The sequence below is a fragment of the Odontesthes bonariensis genome, chromosome 20 (genome assembly GCF_027942865.1).
Source record: "Odontesthes bonariensis isolate fOdoBon6 chromosome 20, fOdoBon6.hap1, whole genome shotgun sequence".
NCBI classification, from domain to species: domain Eukaryota; kingdom Metazoa; phylum Chordata; class Actinopteri; order Atheriniformes; family Atherinopsidae; genus Odontesthes; species Odontesthes bonariensis.
The window spans coordinates 2467324-2485741 of NC_134525.1; the positions used below are offsets into that span (position 1 = coordinate 2467324).

At 45.2% G+C, this 18418-nt stretch overlaps 1 protein-coding gene across 1 annotated transcript in view; it reads left to right on the top strand.

The window, feature by feature from the left end:
- Positions 1 to 18418, top strand: part of fars2 (phenylalanyl-tRNA synthetase 2, mitochondrial) — a 202817-nt gene that overhangs the window by 31390 nt on the left and 153009 nt on the right. The window lies entirely within an intron of this gene.

Consider the following 18418-nt stretch of genomic DNA (forward strand, 5'->3'; position numbering starts at 1 on the left):
CAAATATCTCAAATTCTCACTTAAGTTCTGCACCTCAGAGTGTTTTTGTCCCCTTTTGAGGACTGAAAAGCAGAGGGAGTGAAGCGGGAAGAGTCAGAACGGATGAAGATGTGGGAATACTATCAGTGGAGGAATAAAGAGCTGAAGTGCAGATTTACTGAGGTTTACACACTCTGAGTTTACAGCTTTTTAGACGAGTCTGAGGGGAGGAAGATGAGGAGGAGGGAGTGAAGATGGATGTGGGGTTGTTCCAGGACGCCCTGTTTTAAATAAACGCCACAGTGTCGGCCGCTGAGTTTGACTACAGCGCCCGTAAATCCTGCTGCAGCTCGGCCGCCCTGCAGGACAACTTATCATGACACACACACTCATGCACATATATACTGCAGCTGTCCTGCTTTATGACTCCGTACACGGCGCGTCGGGCTGATTACCTATTTTAAACATCCGGTCATGAAATAACCAACATTCTTCAAACTTCACTCAATTAAACTTTATCTGCAGAAGCCGCTGTGAAGCAGATTTAATATAATCTGCTTCACAGTTGATTCATTAAATGGATATTAAGACAGGTTAAATCTAGATGATGGTATTTAAGGCTGAAAGAGTCGAGTCAAAGAGAATTTAACAGTGTTACATGACTAACGAAGTGAAGATTTAACAGTGAAAGTTGAAGGTTGAACGTCTCGGATGGTTTTCATTCCTTGTTTCTAGTTTCCTCAGATTTGTTTTGTTTTCCTGCAAAAGGAAACAATTGAATGAACATCCTCGAGAAGTAGTGACTCCACGCTCTTTCCCAGGAGTTGGACAGTTGTTTCATTAAAGGTGACATTGTTTAAACTCCTTCTTCCTGTTCCTGGGAGCATATATCAGGGCGTCTAAAGTGTAAAACTCCTTCTTCCTGTTCCTGGGAGCATATATCAGGGCGTCTGAGGTGTAAAACTCCTTCTTCCTGTTCCTGGGAGCATATATCAGGGCGTCTGAGGTGTAAAACTCCTTCTTCCTGTTCCTGGGAGCATATATCGGGGCGTCTGAGGTGTAAAACTCCTTCTTCCTGTTCCTGGGAGCATATATCAGGGCGTCTGAAGTGTAAAACTCCTTCTTCCTGTTCCTGGGAGCATATATCAGGGCGTCTGAGGTGTAAAACTCCTTCTTCCTGTTCCTGGGAGCGTATATCGGGGCGTCTGAGGTGTAAAACTCCTTCTTCCTGTTCCTGGGAGCATATATCGGGGCGTCTGAGGTGTAAAACTCCTTCTTCCTGTTCCTGGGAGCATATATCAGGGCGTCTGAGGTGTAAAACTCCTTCTTCCTGTTCCTGGGAGCATATATCGGGGCGTCTGAGGTGTAAAACTCCTTCTTCCTGTTCCTGGGAGCGTATATCAGGGCGTCTGAGGTGTAAAACTCCTTCTTCCTGTTCCTGGGAGCGTATATCAGGGCGTCTGAGGTGTAAAACTCTTTCTTCCTGTTCCTGGGAGCGTATATCAGGGCGTCTGAGGTGTAAAACTCCTTCTTCCTGTTCCTGGGAGCATATATCAGGGCGTCTGAGGTGTAAAACTCCTTCTTCCTGTTCCTGGGAGCATACATCAGGGCGTCTGAGGTGTAAAACTCCTTCTTCCTGTTCCTGGGAGCATATATCAGGGCGTCTGAGGTGTGAAACTCCTTCTTCCTGTTCCTGGGAGCATATATCAGGGCGTCTGAGGTGTAAAACTCCTTCTTCCTGTTCCTGGGAGCATATATCAGGGCGTCTGAGGTGTAAAACTCCTTCTTCCTGTTCCTGGGAGCGTATATCAGGGCGTCTGAGGTGTAAAACTCCTTCTTCCTGTTCCTGGGAGCATATATCAGGGCGTCTGAGGTGTAAAACTCCTTCTTCCTGTTCCTGGGAGCATATATCGGGGCGTCTGAAGTGTAAAACTCCTTCTTCCTGTTCCTGGGAGCATATATCAGGGCGTCTGAGGTGTAAAACTCCTTCTTCCTGTTCCTGGGAGCATATATCAGGGCGTCTGAGGTGTAAAACTCCTTCTTCCTGTTCCTGGGAGCATATATCAGGGCGTCTGAGGTGTAAAACTCCTTCTTCCTGTTCCTGGGAGCGTATATCAGGGCGTCTGAGGTGTAAAACTCCTTCTTCCTGTTCCTGGGAGCATATATCAGGGCGTCTGAGGTGTAAAACTCCTTCTTCCTGTTCCTGGGAGCATATATCAGGGCGTCTGAGGTGTAAAACTCCTTCTTCCTGTTCCTGGGAGCGTATATCAGGGCGTCTGAGGTGTAAAACTCCTTCTTCCTGTTCCTGGGAGCATATATCAGGGCATCTGAGGTGTAAAACTCCTTCTTCCTGTTCCTGGGAGCATATATCAGGGCGTCTGAGGCGTAAAACTCCTTCTTCCTGTTCCTGGGAGCATATATCAGGGCGTCTGAGGCGTAAAACTCCTTCTTCCTGTTCCTGGGAGCATATATCAGGGCGTCTGAGGCGTAAAACTCCTTCTTCCTGTTCCTGGGAGCATATATCAGGGCGTCTGAGGCGTAAAACTCCTTCTTCCTGTTCCTGGGAGCATATATCAGGGCGTCTGAGGTGTAAAACTCCTTCTTCCTGTTCCTGGGAGCATATATCAGGGCGTCTGAGGTGTAAAACTCCTTCTTCCTGTTCCTAGGAGCATATATCAGGGCGTCTGAAGTGTAAAACTCCTTCTTCCTGTTCCTGGGAGCATATATCAGGGCGTCTGAGGTGTAAAACTCCTTCTTCCTGTTCCTGGGAGCATATATCAGGGCGTCTGAGGTGTAAAACTCCTTCTTCCTGTTCCTGGGAGCATATATCAGGACATCTGAGGCGTAAAACTCCTTCTTCCTGTTCCTGGGAGCATATATCAGGGCGTCTGAGGTGTATAACTCCTTCTTCCTGTTCCTGGGAGCATATATCAGGGCGTCTAAAGTGTAAAACTCCTTCTTCCTTTTCCTGGGAGCATATATCAGGGCGTCTGAGGCGTAAAACTCCTTCTTCCTTTTCCTGGGAGCATATATCAGGGCGTCTGAGGTCACCAGCAGGTGTAAAACTCCTTCTTCCTGTTCCTGGGAGCATATATCAGGGCGTCTGAGGTCACCAGCAGGTGTAAAACTCCTTCTTCCTGTTCCTGGGAGCATATATCAGGGCGTCTGAGGTGTAAAACTCCTTCTTCCTGTTCCTGGGAGTATATATCAGGGCGTCTGAGGTGTAAAACTCCTTCTTCCTGTTCCTGGGAGTATATATCAGGGCGTCTGAGGTGTAAAACTCCTTCTTCCTGTTCCTGGGAGCATATATCAGGGCGTCTGAGGTGTAAAACTCCTTCTTCCTGTTCCTGGGAGCATATATCAGGGCGTCTGAGGTGTAAAACTCCTTCTTCCTGTTCCTGGGAGCATATATCAGGGCGTCTGAGGTGTAAAACTCCTTCTTCCTGTTCCTGGGAGCGTATATCAGGGCGTCTGAGGTGTAAAACTCCTTCTTCCTGTTCCTGGGAGCATATATCAGGGCGTCTGAGGTGTAAAACTCCTTCCTCCTGTTCCTGGGAGCATATATCAGGGCGTCTGAGGTGTAAAACTCCTTCTTCCTGTTCCTGGGAGCATATATCAGGGCGTCTGAGGTGTAAAACTCCTTCTTCCTGTTCCTGGGAGCGTATATCAGGGCATCTGAGGTGTATAAACTCCTTCTTCCTGTTCCTGGGAGCGTATATCAGGGCGTCTGAGGTGTAAAACTCCTTCTTCCTGTTCCTGGGAGCATATATCAGGGCGTCTAAAGTGTAAAACTCCTTCTTCCTTTTCCTGGGAGCATATATCAGGGCGTCTGAGGCGTAAAACTCCTTCTTCCTTTTCCTGGGAGCATATATCAGGGCGTCTGAGGTCACCAGCAGGTGTAAAACTCCTTCTTCCTGTTCCTGGGAGCATATATCAGGGCGTCTGAGGTGTAAAACTCCTTCTTCCTGTTCCTGGGAGTATATATCAGGGCGTCTGAGGTGTAAAACTCCTTCTTCCTGTTCCTGGGAGTATATATCAGGGCGTCTGAGGTGTAAAACTCCTTCTTCCTGTTCCTGGGAGCATATATCAGGGCGTCTGAGGTGTAAAACTCCTTCTTCCTGTTCCTGGGAGCATATATCAGGGCGTCTGAGGTGTAAAACTCCTTCTTCCTGTTCCTGGGAGCATATATCAGGGCGTCTGAGGTGTAAAACTCCTTCTTCCTGTTCCTGGGAGCGTATATCAGGGCATCTGAGGTGTATAAACTCCTTCTTCCTGTTCCTGGGAGCGTATATCAGGGCGTCTGAGGTGTAAAACTCCTTCTTCCTGTTCCTGGGAGCATATATCAGGGCGTCTGAGGTGTAAAACTCCTTCTTCCTGTTCCTGGGAGCATATATCAGGGCGTCTGAGGTGTAAAACTCCTTCTTCCTGTTCCTGGGAGCATATATCAGGGCGTCTGAGGTGTAAAACTCCTTCTTCCTGTTCCTGGGAGCATATATCAGGGCGTCTGAGGTGTAAAACTCCTTCTTTCTGTTCCTGGGAGCACATATCAGGGCGTCTGAGGTGTAAAACTCCTGCTTCCTGTTCCTGGGAGCATATATCGGGGCGTCTGAGGTGTAAAACTCCTTCTTCCTGTTCCTGGGAGCATATATCAGGGCGTCTGAGGTGTAAAACTCCTTCTTCCTGTTCCTGGGAGCATATATCAGGGCGTCTGAGGTCACCAGCAGGTGTAAAACTCCTTCTTCCTGTTCCTGGGAGCATATATCAGGGCGTCTGAGGTGTAAAACTCCTTCTTCCTGTTCCTGGGAGCATATATCAGGGCGTCTGAAGTGTAAAACTCCTGCTTCCTGTTCCTGGGAGCATATATCAGGACGTCTGAAGTGTAAAACTCCTTCTTCCTGTTCCTGGGAGCATATATCAGGGCGTCTGAGGTGTAAAACTCCTTCTTCCTGTTCCTGGGAGCATATATCAGGGCGTCTGAGGTGTAAAACTCCTTCTTCCTGTTCCTGGGAGCATATATCAGGGCGTCTGAGGTGTATAAACTCCTTCTTCCTGTTCCTGGGAGCATATATCAGGGCGTCTGAGGTGTAAAACTCCTTCTTCCTGTTCCTGGGAGCATATATCAGGGCGTCTGAGGTGTAAAACTCCTTCTTCCTGTTCCTGGGAGCATATATCAGGGCGTCTGAGGTGTATAAACTCCTTCTTCCTGTTCCTGGGAGCATATATCAGGGCGTCTGAGGTGTATAAACTCCTTCTTCCTGTTCCTGGGAGCATATATCAGGGCGTCTGAGGTGTAAAACTCCTTCTTCCTGTTCCTGGGAGCATATATCAGGGCGTCTGAGGCGTAAAACTCCTTCTTCCTGTTCCTGGGAGCATATATCAGGGCGTCTGAGGTGTAAAACTCCTTCTTCCTGTTCCTGGGAGCATATATCAGGGCGTCTGAGGCGTAAAACTCCTTCTTCCTGTTCCTGGGAGCATATATCAGGGCGTCTAAAGTGTAAAACTCCTTCTTCCTGTTCCTGGGAGCATATATCAGGGCGTCTGAGGTGTATAAACTCCTTCTTCCTGTTCCTGGGAGCATATATCAGGGCGTCTGAGGTGTATAAACTCCTTCTTCCTGTTCCTGGGAGCATATATCAGGGCGTCTGAGGTGTAAAACTCCTTCTTCCTGTTCCTGGGAGCATATATCAGGGCGTCTGAGGCGTAAAACTCCTTCTTCCTGTTCCTGGGAGCATATATCAGGGCGTCTGAGGTGTAAAACTCCTTCTTCCTGTTCCTGGGAGCATATATCAGGGCGTCTGAGGTGTAAAACTCCTTCTTCCTGTTCCTGGGAGCATATATCAGGGCGTCTGAGGTGTAAAACTCCTTCTTCCTGTTCCTGGGAGCATATATCAGGGCGTCTGAGGTGTAAAACTCCTTCTTCCTGTTCCTGGGAGCATATATCAGGGCGTCTGAGGTGTAAAACTCCTTCTTCCTGTTCCTGGGAGCATACATCAGGGCGTCTGAGGTGTAAAACTCCTTCTTCCTGTTCCTGGGAGCATATATCAGGGCGTCTGAGGTGTAAAACTCCTTCTTCCTGTTCCTGGGAGCATATATCAGGGCGTCTGAGGTGTAAAAATGTGAAAATAGAAGTGTTTAATTTAGAGGAATTTTCGGGGATGTGTTGGTCTGTGCTTTGAGGAAACTGATTTCTATTTTTAGACCTTCCCCGGCCTGCCTCATCACGCAGATAGAGAGGCGGCAGGTGGCGGATGTTGTGTAACCGTCCGTTGGCGTTGGTGAGCCAGCAGCGAGTCGTGAACAGGAAGAGCCGCAGGAAGTGGTCAGCGAGCCAGAGAGGGACTCCGTCTGATAGGCGGGGGCGAGAAATGGACGCACAGTCGGGTTTCCATCACACGGATTCTTCCATCAGCTAAAAAACTCTGACCTGAAGCAGCGTTCCTTTCACCTGAAGTCAAAGCTTTTACGTTCATTTCAGAGTTAAAATGAAAGCAGAGGCCTCACAGTGCGGCTCTGTAAACAGATCGATGTCCTCGCGTGTTTTCTGGAACATCAGTGTTCAGAAACTCCTCCTCTGAGAGTTTGTCTGTGGATTCGGCTCCACAGAGCGTGCTCAGTCGAGTCTTTCTCCCGCTGAGTCAGCTGACGTCCTGCTGGGTGAATTATTGCTCATAATTCGATGAGATTCACCTGTGCTTTCACATTAAAGCCACATATTAACACGTAGAGACTCGCAGGGAAGTCGGTGCTGTGATCCCATTGGGTACGGCTCCAGGGGGAAATGTAAATGTTCGTTTTTATTTATTTATTTATTTATTTTTAAATTAATTTATGGAATTGCGTTTTTAATCTAATCTGAACGAGAAAAACTCCTCTGAGTATCACGTAGTAACTCGTGTTCCTCCAGGTGAGTCTCAGATATCTCAGAATAGTTCTGGGGGTTGTTTCTGCAGCGTCTTTGCTTCTCACCGTGTGAGCGTTAACCTCCGTTCTTCTTCTGCAGTCTAATTTATCACCTCTTTCTCTCAGTGTCACTTCTTAGAGCTTCAGTGGATCCCGCTCCTCTTTTATCTGTGTGCAGCAGCAGGTCCCATCATCTGCTGCTGCACACAGATATAAGAATATATAAGAATATATCATATTATTATATTATATTATATTATTATATTTTTTATATATATATATATATATATATATATATATATTATATTATATTACATCTGCTGCTGCACACAGATATAAGAATATATAAGAATATATAATATTATATTATATTACATCTGCTGCTGCACACAGATATAAGAATATATAATAATATATTATATTATATTATAGTATGTTATATTATTTCATATTATATTATTATATTATATATTATTAATATTATATTTATTATTATTATTATTATTATTAATAATAATATATTAATATAAATATATATTAATATAATAAGAATATATGAAGTTCACGTCTGACTGACACCTACCTCGTAACCTTGGTAACCGTTGGGTTTCTTTGAGGCGTCGTCCTTGTTTTTTGTCACATTCAGACTACTTCGGGGTTTATCTCCACGTGTTCTTTGGCGAGCCGCACAGCGGCGGCTCAGCTCTCCACCTTTTGTCAGCTGGCAGCGTCAGAAGTCACATCACAGCCTCGCTGTCGGCCGCCGCCGCCGCCGCCGCGCTGGTTAGTCAGAGCAACTTCTTGGCAGCAGAACGAGGGATTTTCTCAACAACCTTCACACATGATGAGTCGTGTTTCACTTCCCCCAAATCCGCTGGCTTTGGTGCACATTTTGTCTGACTGCTGCTCGCGGTTTGCTCTCCTTCTCATACCTGCTGCTTTGCGGCGTTTTGTGCTCGCCGTGGTTTACAGAAACAGTTTGAGGGACGATCGGCTCTGATGCAGGACATTAAAATCCTCAGACCCAAGGTCCACATGATGCAGTTCAGTCCGTCCATGTTTAACAGGAGAAGGGTTTGATTTTATTCCCTCTTTTCAGTTTGCATCCATTCGATCTTCAGATGTGTTTACAGCCGAATCAGTTTAAATCTTTGGTTTCCTGCCGTGCACGACTCTGTTCTTATTTTTAGGACTTTTGATGGCGTCTTCGTGGCCTCTTTAACAGATCGACGTGCACGGCTGTGCACGTGCAAGGCTCACGCAGCGAGTCCTGTTCCACCCCGCAGCTGTAGGGGGAGCCAGAGAGCAAGAAGTTAGTCAAGGGCTGTGTTCGAGACCGCATCCTACATACTGCGTACTACATACTGCATACTGCATACTACATTCTACATACTACATTCTACATACTGCATACTACATTCTACATACTGCATACTACATACTGCATACTACATACTACATACTGCATACTACATACTGCATACTGCATACTACATACTGCATACTACATACTACATACTGCATACTGCATACTACATACTGCATACTGCATACTGCATACTACATACTACATACTGCATACTACATACTGCATACTGCATACTACATACTGCATACTACATACTACATACTGCATACTGCATACTACATACTGCATACTGCATACTGCATACTACATTCTACATACTGCATACTGCATACTACATACTACATACTGCATACTGCATACTACATACAGCATACTACATACTGCATACTACATACTACATACTACATACTGCATACTACATACTACATACTACATACTGCATACTACATACTACATACTACATACTGCATACTGCATACTACATACTACATACTACATACTACATACTGCATACTGCATACTACATACAGCATACTACATACTGCATACTACATACTGCATACTACATACTACATACTGCATACTACATACTACATACTGCATACTACATACTGCGTACTACATACTCTATACTACATACTACATACTGCGTACTACATACTACATACTACATACTGCGTACTACATACTGCATACTACATACTGCATACTACATACTACATACTGCATACTACATACTACATACTACATACTGCATACTACATACTACATACTGCATACTGCATACTACATACTGCACACTGTATACTGCATACTGCATACTACATACTGCATACCACACACTACATACTGCATACTACATACTGCATACTGCACACTGTATACTGCATACTGTATACTACATACTGCATACCACACACTACATACTGCATACTACATACTGCATACTGCACACTGTATACTGCATACTGCATACCGCATACTACATACTGCATACTACATACTGCATACTACATACTGCATACTACATACTACATACTGCATACTACACACTACATACTGCATACTGCATACTACATACTGCATACTACATACTACATACTGCATACTACATACTGCATACTACATACTTCCATACTGCGTACTCATCAATCAGACAGTATGCAGAGCGTTTACCCACAATGCATTTCGCTCCTGCCCGAGCCGAAATCAGCCGGCCTGAAGCTGATTTCCCTTAAGCTCTAAACTCTGTAAACTTAAGCAACATTTGAAACATTTTCAGGTGAGAAAGTAGTCGTTTAGATCCCCAACGTGTTGAAAACCTGACAAAATACCGGCTGTTTACAATTTTGTTCCCACGAATTCGGCGCTACTAAAGCTAGCCGCAGTGAGCAACGCACTTCCTGTTATTTTCACAAAATAAAATACCCGTTGCCTTTTATCATAGGGAAAGCCATTACCATACAATTGGTGCTTTTGTTTTGAAAACAGGAAGTGAACCTACCCTCGTTGTAGCTAGCTTGAAACTGCCGTTTTGACAGGAAATGACGATCGGCGACGTCACGTTACGTTGCATCTTGGGTAGTTTGAGTATGAGTAGTAACCTCATGATGCATACCCAACATTTCAGAGAATCTAGTATGCATCCGGGAACTTCTCGCTGACTCAAACTCGCATACTAACTCACAAAGTTAGTATGAGTAGTAGGGGTAGTATACGGTCGTGTTACTCTAAAATGGCTGATCTAACTTCACCTGAATAAAATCCCTGCAGTTCAGACTTTACTGCAACAGTAAAGCTGATAAAATACAACGATTTTTACTTTCACTCCTGCATTAAAGCGTTTTTTTTTATGTTGTTTTGAGGGTGCAGATGGTGGAAGCTTTAAAGAAGAAGAACACCGAGGGGTCCACGGCCGTGCAGAATATGAGAAAATGTGTAAACTTGGAGGATTCAGACCGCATTTCCGTGTCTTCTCTCAGTTTGTCTGAATCTGCAGTTTGTTCATGTGTGTGGGCGTCCATATGTGTGCTTGGGTGGTGTTGCCTGGCGTCTCAGGAGCAGACATATGGAGCTGACGATCACATGCTATGAGGAGGAAAATGAAGCCGAGTTTATGTAGTAAGAGGAAGTTAGAGCTGCGTGACCTTTTGTGACGCTTACCTGCACAAACAACACACGAGCGACGTGTTCCTGTGGAGAATGAGGCCTCCAGAAGGCAAAGATACGCCTGTAAATCTGCACAGAAACGTCCTGAAGACGGGCTCTGACAGAGGCAGCCGGGGCATCTTTTCTCCATCAGTTTCCAAGCAGCTGTGTGTGTTTCTGTGTGAGACTGAACTAAATGTTTCAGAGTAACATTTACTTGAGTAAGTTTTTTTAAAACATTATACTTCTAGGAGTAGTTTTAAATCTCTATACTTTTTACTTTTCCTTGAGTAGATGTGTGCAGCAGAAACTGTCCTCTTACTCCGCTACATTAGGCTACAATGAGCTGGTTACTTTTCTTCTTACCTCTTTGGTATTCTACGCCTCATTATTTTTATCCCCCCGCGTACGCCTCATTTTAATGTTTTATTCTGACAGAGAGAGAGACTTCCGCCAAAGGCTCTACCACCTGACTGTGTTCCACCAATCAGACGCAGCCGTGCGGTCTGGTCACGTGACCGTACTCGATCTCAGCGGCGGGACGGGTTAGCTTTAGCATTAGCAGTCGTAGCAAACAAACAAAGAAACAGATGAAAAATGTCCGAACCAACGGTGGGAAATGAAGACGCAGACGAGGCCTCATACTGAAAGCATGTTTACCTTACAAAGAGTGAGAAACAGCAGCTACATTATGTGTCTTCTGTGGCAACCAAAACAAACGCACATTTCAGCAGAAACTCAACATCTAACTTGAGGAAACATGTAGCGCTAAGTTTCCTAAACTCGTTTTTCCCCCCATGGATAGGTGAATGTTTGTTTTTTAGGTTACATATGGGTTCAACATTTACATTTTCCCCTGGAGCCGAGGTGTGGCAGCTGCCGTACCCAATTGACGCCCATGCATTTGAACACAGGCCGACTCCGGGGGGGTCCATCAAAGCGATGTTTGCGGTGGCCTCTTGTTTTATCCCCGTGCTTACGCAGCTGTAAACACATTAATGCTCCGCAGAGATCTTAACCTTTCTTTAAGAGCCCGTCTGTAGACAAATTACCAACAATGTGCAGGAGAAAAGTAATGGCTGAGCTGCTGTGACCTTTGCAGAACATATTAATGTGGCTCGGAGGAGGAAGTTGTTGCTTTCGCAGCTTTTATCCCGCGGTTGTGTTCTTTCATCAGCTGGGATGGAAGCTGCAGCTTGTCCAGGCTCAGAGTGATCCTTCAGTCAACATGACATTGAGATTCAGCCTCTGCAGACCTGTTGTTGCATTGTGTGTGTGTGTGTATGTGTGTGTGTGTGTGTGTGTGTGTGTGTGTGTGTGCGACCTCAGAGCCGGCCTGGCCGCTATAATATGACACCAGCAGCAGAGCCGAGGTACAGGCTTGGTGGATTTAGGAACAATAATCCATTTTGCTGCAATGCCACTGCAATGCAACACCCTTTGTCTGGCTCGGGGATGCTCCCGGAGCGTCTGCCTGTGTGAATGAGCAAATATTTGAGGATGAAAGGGCGGTTGTGTTGTCTCCTGTCGCAGGATAAATGATGGAAAGGACAGCGGCTCGCCGTAACCTTTGCTGTTTTTCCGTGTTTATCCATTAGTGTAATTACAGGCGGAGCGTCCGGCTGCAGCTCTCGCCTCACCTGACCTCCGTTGAGAATCCGACGCTTTATGTTTACACGTCCCGCTCATTTTCCCTGACTGCCAACGATAGATTTGTTGAGCGAAGCCCGTCCGATCGATCGGGCAAACATCTCGATGCTGGTGGAGCATTTAGCGGCTGGAGACGGAGGTATTTACCTCTGGAGCAGGTGGAGAGTGAAACCTGAGCTGAAGAAAGTCGAATCATCCTCAGACACACCTGCCAGATGTGGAAACCATTTAGTTTTTATTAGGCCTGGGCGAGTTAACTCGTTATTATCGTCAATTATTTATTTATTTATTTATTTTTAGTTTTTTTAATTTGATTTATTATTTTTTGGGGCTTTTGTTCCTTTAATGGATAGGAAAGTTCAGAGAGACAGGAAGCAGGGGGGCAGAGAGAGGGGGAACGACACGCAGCACAGGGCCAGCTGCAGCGAGGACTATAGCCTCTGTACATGGGGCGCCTGCTCAACCCACTACGCCACCAACACCCCTGTTTTATTATTTATTTTATTATTGTAAAAGTCTGTTGCTCACAGGCTTTTATTTTGTAAAAGTCTGCTGCTCACAGGCTTTTATTTTGTAAAAGCAATAAAATACAACAAAATCAAATAAGATAAAATAAGATGAAAGTGTCATCATACTACTGGGTAGAGATGGGACCAAGTCGCACATGTGCAAGTCTCAAGTATGTCCCAAGTCTTAGCTTTCAAGTCCCAAGTCTTAGCTTTCAAGTCTCAAGTCATTTTTTCTTGGGCAAGTCAAAGTAAAGTCACCTTATTTTTGCAGTTTTACCTGCAGAATCTGATCTTAAAGTGAAAACACAAAGATATCAGTAACTGTCAGTAAACATCATTGGCCAATGTGTCCAACCTGTCCACCCTGTATCATATCAAGCTAATGTTAGCTAACTACCGGCTAGGCTAACAGGATAATATTAGCTAATTTGACGAGCACTTACTGGTCAGAATGGATCTTCAAATGATGAACAAAGTTGGAAGTTGTCGTCTGGCTGTCTGAGATGTTGATGCCGCATGTCTTGCTCTGTGCTGTTCGTCTTTTGCCGTCAAAATGGTGATTACGAAAGCTGAAGACAACGACTCTCGGTCCCGCTGACATGTTGATGCATATCTGATATGAGTTTATTCTCTCCAATAAACACTAAGGTATGCAGAGAGGGCATGGCTGATTGACAGGGTAGGGATCCAATCATGACGCCATTCTCAGCCTGCGCTCCTACCGGGTAATCAATGTTATTTTTTTAATTAATTTAAATTAACCCATTTACATTAAATTAAATTAGTTTATTTTATAATTTTATAATATTTTTATATACTCATATTTATTTTTTATTTCATAATTTTATTTTTTTTAAAAATTATTTAAATTTGTCAAGTTTGGTGTAGAAGGGAGGACACGGATGCGGACTTTCAAAAAATAAATTAGATTTATTTAACAAAACAAAGTATCAACATAAAACGCGGCAGAGCCGGAGAAAAACTGGGCTATAAGCAAAAACAAAAGAACAAGGACATGGCATGGAATAAGTACTTAGCTTTGACGAATATGTGGCGTGGAAACGTGGCATCACAACTAACAGCAACAGTAACAGTGACATCAACAACAGTAACATCAACAAAGATCCGGCAAAACTGAAAGGGGAGGCAGGAAACTAAATAGGGAGTGAGTGATTAAGTGAGTGGGTGCAGCTGGTGGGGAATGAACAGGTGAGGGGAATGAACTAATGGCAAAACCTAAAACTCAAAACCTGGACATGAACTGAACACAAAAACATAACCTAAACATGAAAACTAAAAACATGAGTCTCTGGGCGTGACAGAGCCCCCCCCTCAAGGGGTGGATCCCAGACATCCCACAAAAGTCCAAGGGTGGGAGGGAGGGGCTCGAAGCCGGTCGGGGAACCAGAAACGGGCGTGGTACCGGCTTCGGGCAGCAGGAGGCAGTGGTCTGGCGGACGCCCAGACCGCAGACGGCGTAGCCGGAACAGGCGGTGGTCTGGCGGACGCCCAGACCGCAGACGGCGTAGCCGGAACAGGCGGTGGTCTGGCGGACGCCCAGACCGCAGACGGCGTAGCCGGAACAGGCGGTGGTCTGGCGGACGCCCAGACCGCAGACGGCGTAGCCGGAACAGGCGGTGGTCTGGCGGACGCCCAGACCGCGTAGCCGGAACAGGCGGTGGTCTGGCGGACGCCCAGACCGCGTAGCCGGAACAGGCGGTGGTCTGGCGGACGCCCAGACCTCCGTCGGCGTGGCGGCAGGAGACGGCGGTGGTCTGGCGGACGCCCAGACCTCCGTCGGCGTGGCGGCAGGAGACGGCGGTGGTCTGGCGGACGCCCAGACCTCCGTCGGCGTGGCGGCAGGAGACGGCGGTGGTCTGGCGGACGCCCAGACTTCCGTCGGCGTGGCGGCAGGAGACGGCGGTGGTCTAGCGGGCGGCCAGACATCCCGTGGCGTGGCAGCAGGAGGCGGTGGTCTGGCGGGCGGCCAGACATCCCGTGGCGTGGCAGCAGGAGGCGGTGGTCTGGCGGGCGGCCAGACATCCCGTGGCGTAGCAGCAGGAGGCGGGGACCGTCCCACGGTCGGACGGACCTCCGACGGGGGGGGAGCCCCCCCTTTAAGGGATGGATCCCAGACATCCCCAAAGTCTGGGGGTGGGAGGGAGGGGCTCGAACTAGTGAGTCCATGTCGGGCTCTGCCGCCTTATGGTCAGGCCCTGTGGCCTCGTGGTCAGGCCCTGTGGCCTCGTGGTCAGGCCCTGTGGCCTCGTGGTCAGGCTCTAAAGCCTCGTGGTCAGGCTCTAAAGCCTCGTGGTCAGGCTCTAAAGCCTCGTGGTCAGGCTCTAAAGCCTCGTGGTCAGGCTCTAAAGCCTCGTGGTCAGGCTCTAAAGCCTCGTAGTCAGGCTCTAAAGCCTCGGGAACGGCTGGGGCCGGGGCCAGCTCTGGAACGGCTGGGGCCGGGGCCAGCTCTGGAACGGCTGGGGCCGGGGCCAGCTCTGGAACGGCTGGGGCCGGGGCCAGCTCTGGAACGGCTGGGGCCGGGGACTGGGATGCTGGAGTGGTGAGGGAGGATGTGTACAGCGCAGCTACCTTCTGTGGCTCCATGCCAAAGAAATCCAGCATGGCAGCGCGCTGTACACACCTCACCTCTTCCCAGATGTGCGTCACTCCTGACATGTGCAGGAGGACCTGCTTCTGTAAAAAAAAGTCAATGAGCTCATTGGAAGAGTTCAGTTTCTCCCAGGAGGTGCAGCTCGATCCCGCTAGGCACCAGAAGTCCCCAGCCAGCTCCCAGAAGGCAGTGTAGTCCGCCGCGTCCATTTCTGGCCGGATCTTTCTGTCAAGTTTGGTGTAGAAGGGAGGACACGGATGCGGACTTTCAAAAAATAAATTAGATTTATTTAACAAAACAAAGTATCAACATAAAACGCGGCAGAGCCGGAGAAAAACTGGGCTATAAGCAAAAACAAAAGAACAAGGACATGGCATGGAATAAGTACTTAGCTTTGACGAATATGTGGCGTGGAAACGTGGCATCACATCTGACAGTAACACAGTAACAGTGACATCAACAAAGATCCGGCAAACTGAAAGGGGAGGCAGGAAACTAAATAGGGAGTGAGTGATTAAGTGAGTGGGTGCAGCTGGTGGGGAATGAACAGGTGAGGGGAATGAACTAATGGCAAAACCTAAAACTCAAAACCTGGACATGAACTGAACACAAAAACATAACCTAAACATGAAAACTAAAAACATGAGTCTCTGGGCGTGACAAAATTATTTAAATAATTAATTAATTAAAGCATTTACATTCAATTAAATTATTTTATTTATTTTATCATTTTATTTTATAATTATAACTTTATTTTATTTACTTCATAAATGATTTAAATGATTTAAATAATTAATGAATGAAATGAATTAAAGTCGGATCAGGTGTTGAACAAAGGAAACGCAGCAGAATACACACAGGGTGAGTTATACAGAGCGATCAGTAACTGAGACCTGGTGTGAATTAAAGGCAGGAAGAAGCCCGAACAGGAACCTTCATAACTGACCGAATTCACCCAGAACTATCTGAATAGCATCCATGATAACAGCTGTTTGAATTCTCCAAATCCAAAGATCTAAGATTTAAGATCTCCTTTAGCATCGGAGTCACTGGACCGTCCTTTAAGAAAGAGAGGAGATGAATCCCTCGCCTAAAACCTTTCTGTCACTGGGACGCTCGGCTGTTTTTATCCTTCTGTACTAAACGTTATTCATGTGGATAAACAGTGACCTTTTTATATTAGCAGCCATGATAATAAAGCAATACTCTACATTATCTCTGAAACGATATATGTGAGATAACCTTTATGAAACAATGTGCTAAGATCGCATTGGAGCAATTATCTAAAGACCTTTTTGTAGAATATTTATCTCCATTTTCAGAGCTGCATTTAGGAAAGGAAAAGGGTTTAGGAAAGGAAAAGGGTTTAGGAAAGGAAAAGGGTTTAGGAAAGGAAAAGGGTTTAGGAAAGGAAAAAGGTTTAGGAAAGGAAAAGAGTTTAGGAAAGGAAAAGAGTTTAGGAAAGGAAAAGAGTTTAGGAAAGGAAAAGAGTTTAGGAAAGGAAAAGAGTTTAGGAAAGGAAAAGAGTTTAGGAAAGGAAAAGGGTTTAGGAAAGGAAAAGAGTTTAGGAAAGGAAAAGAGTTTAGGAAAGGAAAAGAGTTTAGGAAAGGAAAAGGGTTTAGGAAAGGAAAAGGGTTTAGGAAAGGAAAAGAGTTTAGGAAAGGAAAAGGGTTTAGGAAAGGAAAAGGGTTTAGGAAAGGAAAAGAGTTTAGGAAAGGAAAAGAGTTTAGGAAAGGAAAAGAGTTTAGGAAAGGAAAAGGGTTTAGGAAAGGAAAAGGGTTTAGGAAAGGAAAAGAGTTTAGGAAAGGAAAAGAGTTTAGGAAAGGAAAGGAAAAGAGTTTAGGAAAGGAAAAGGGTTTAGGAAAGGGAAAAGGGTTTAGGAAAGGAAAAGATTTTAGGAAAGGAAAAGGGTTTAGGAAAGGAAAAGGGTTTAGGAAAGGAAAAGGGTTTAGGAAAGGAAAAGAGTTTAGGAAAGGAAAAGGGTTTAGGAAAGGAAAAGGGTTTAGGAAAGGAAAATGGTTTAGGAAAGGAAAAGGGTTTAGGAAAGGAAAAGGGTTTAGGAAAGGCAAAGAGTTTAGGAAAGGAAAGGAGATTAGGAAAGGAAAAGAGTTTAGGAAAGGAAAAGGGTTTAGGAAAGGAAAGGAGATTAGGAAAGGAAAAGAGTTTAGGAAAGGAAAAGGGTTTAGGAAAGGAAAAGAGTTTAGGAAAGGAAAAGAGTTTAGGAAAGGAAAAGGGTTTAGGAAAGGAAAAGGGTTTAGGAAAGGAAAAGAGTTTAGGAAAGGAAAAGAGTTTAGGAAAGGAAAAGAGTTTAGGAAAGGAAAAGAGTTTAGGAAAGGAAAAGGGTTTAGGAAAGGAAAAGAGTTTAGGAAAGGAAAAGAGTTTAGGAAAGGAAAAGGGTTTAGGAAAGGAAAGGAGATTAGGAAAGGAAAAGGGTTTAGGAAAGGAAAAGGGTTTAGGAAAGGAAAAGGGTTTAGGAAAGGAAAGGAGATTAGGAAAGGAAAAGGGTTTAGGAAAGGAAAAGGGTTTAGGAAAGGAAAAGGGTTTAGGAAAGGAAAAGAGTTTAAGAAAGGAAAAGGGTTTAGGAAAGGAAAAGGGTTTAGGAAAGGAAATGAGTTTAGGAAAGGAAAATGGTTTAGGAAAGGAAAATAGTTTAGGAAAGGAAAATAGTTTAGGAAAGGAAAAGAGTTTAGGAAAGGAAAAGAGTTTAGGAAAGGAAAATGGTTTAGGAAAGGAAAATGGTTTAGGAAAGGAAAAGGGTTTAGGAAAGGAAAAGGGTTTAGGAAAGGAAATGAGTTTAGGAAAGGAAAATGGTTTAGGAAAGGAAAATAGTTTAGGAAAGGAAAATAGTTTAGGAAAGGAAAAGAGTTTAGGAAAGGAAAATGGTTTAGGAAAGGAAAATGGTTTAGGAAAGGAAAAGAGTTTAGGAAAGGAAAAGAGTTTAGGAAAGGAAAAGAGTTTAGGAAAGGAAAATAGTTTAGGAAAGGAAAATAGTTTAGGAAAGGAAAATGGTTTAGGAAAGGAAAAGGGTTTAGGAAAGGAAATGGGTTTAGGAAAGGAAAAGGGTTTAGGAAAGGAAAAGGGTTTAGGAAAGGAAATGGGTTTAGGAAAGGAAAAGGGTTTAGGAAAGGAAAAGGGTTTAGGAAAGGAAATGGGTTTAGGAAAGGAAAAGGGTTTAGGAAAGGAAAAGGGTTTAGGAAAGGAAATGAGTTTAGGAAAGGAAAATGGTTTAGGAAAGGAAAATAGTTTAGGAAA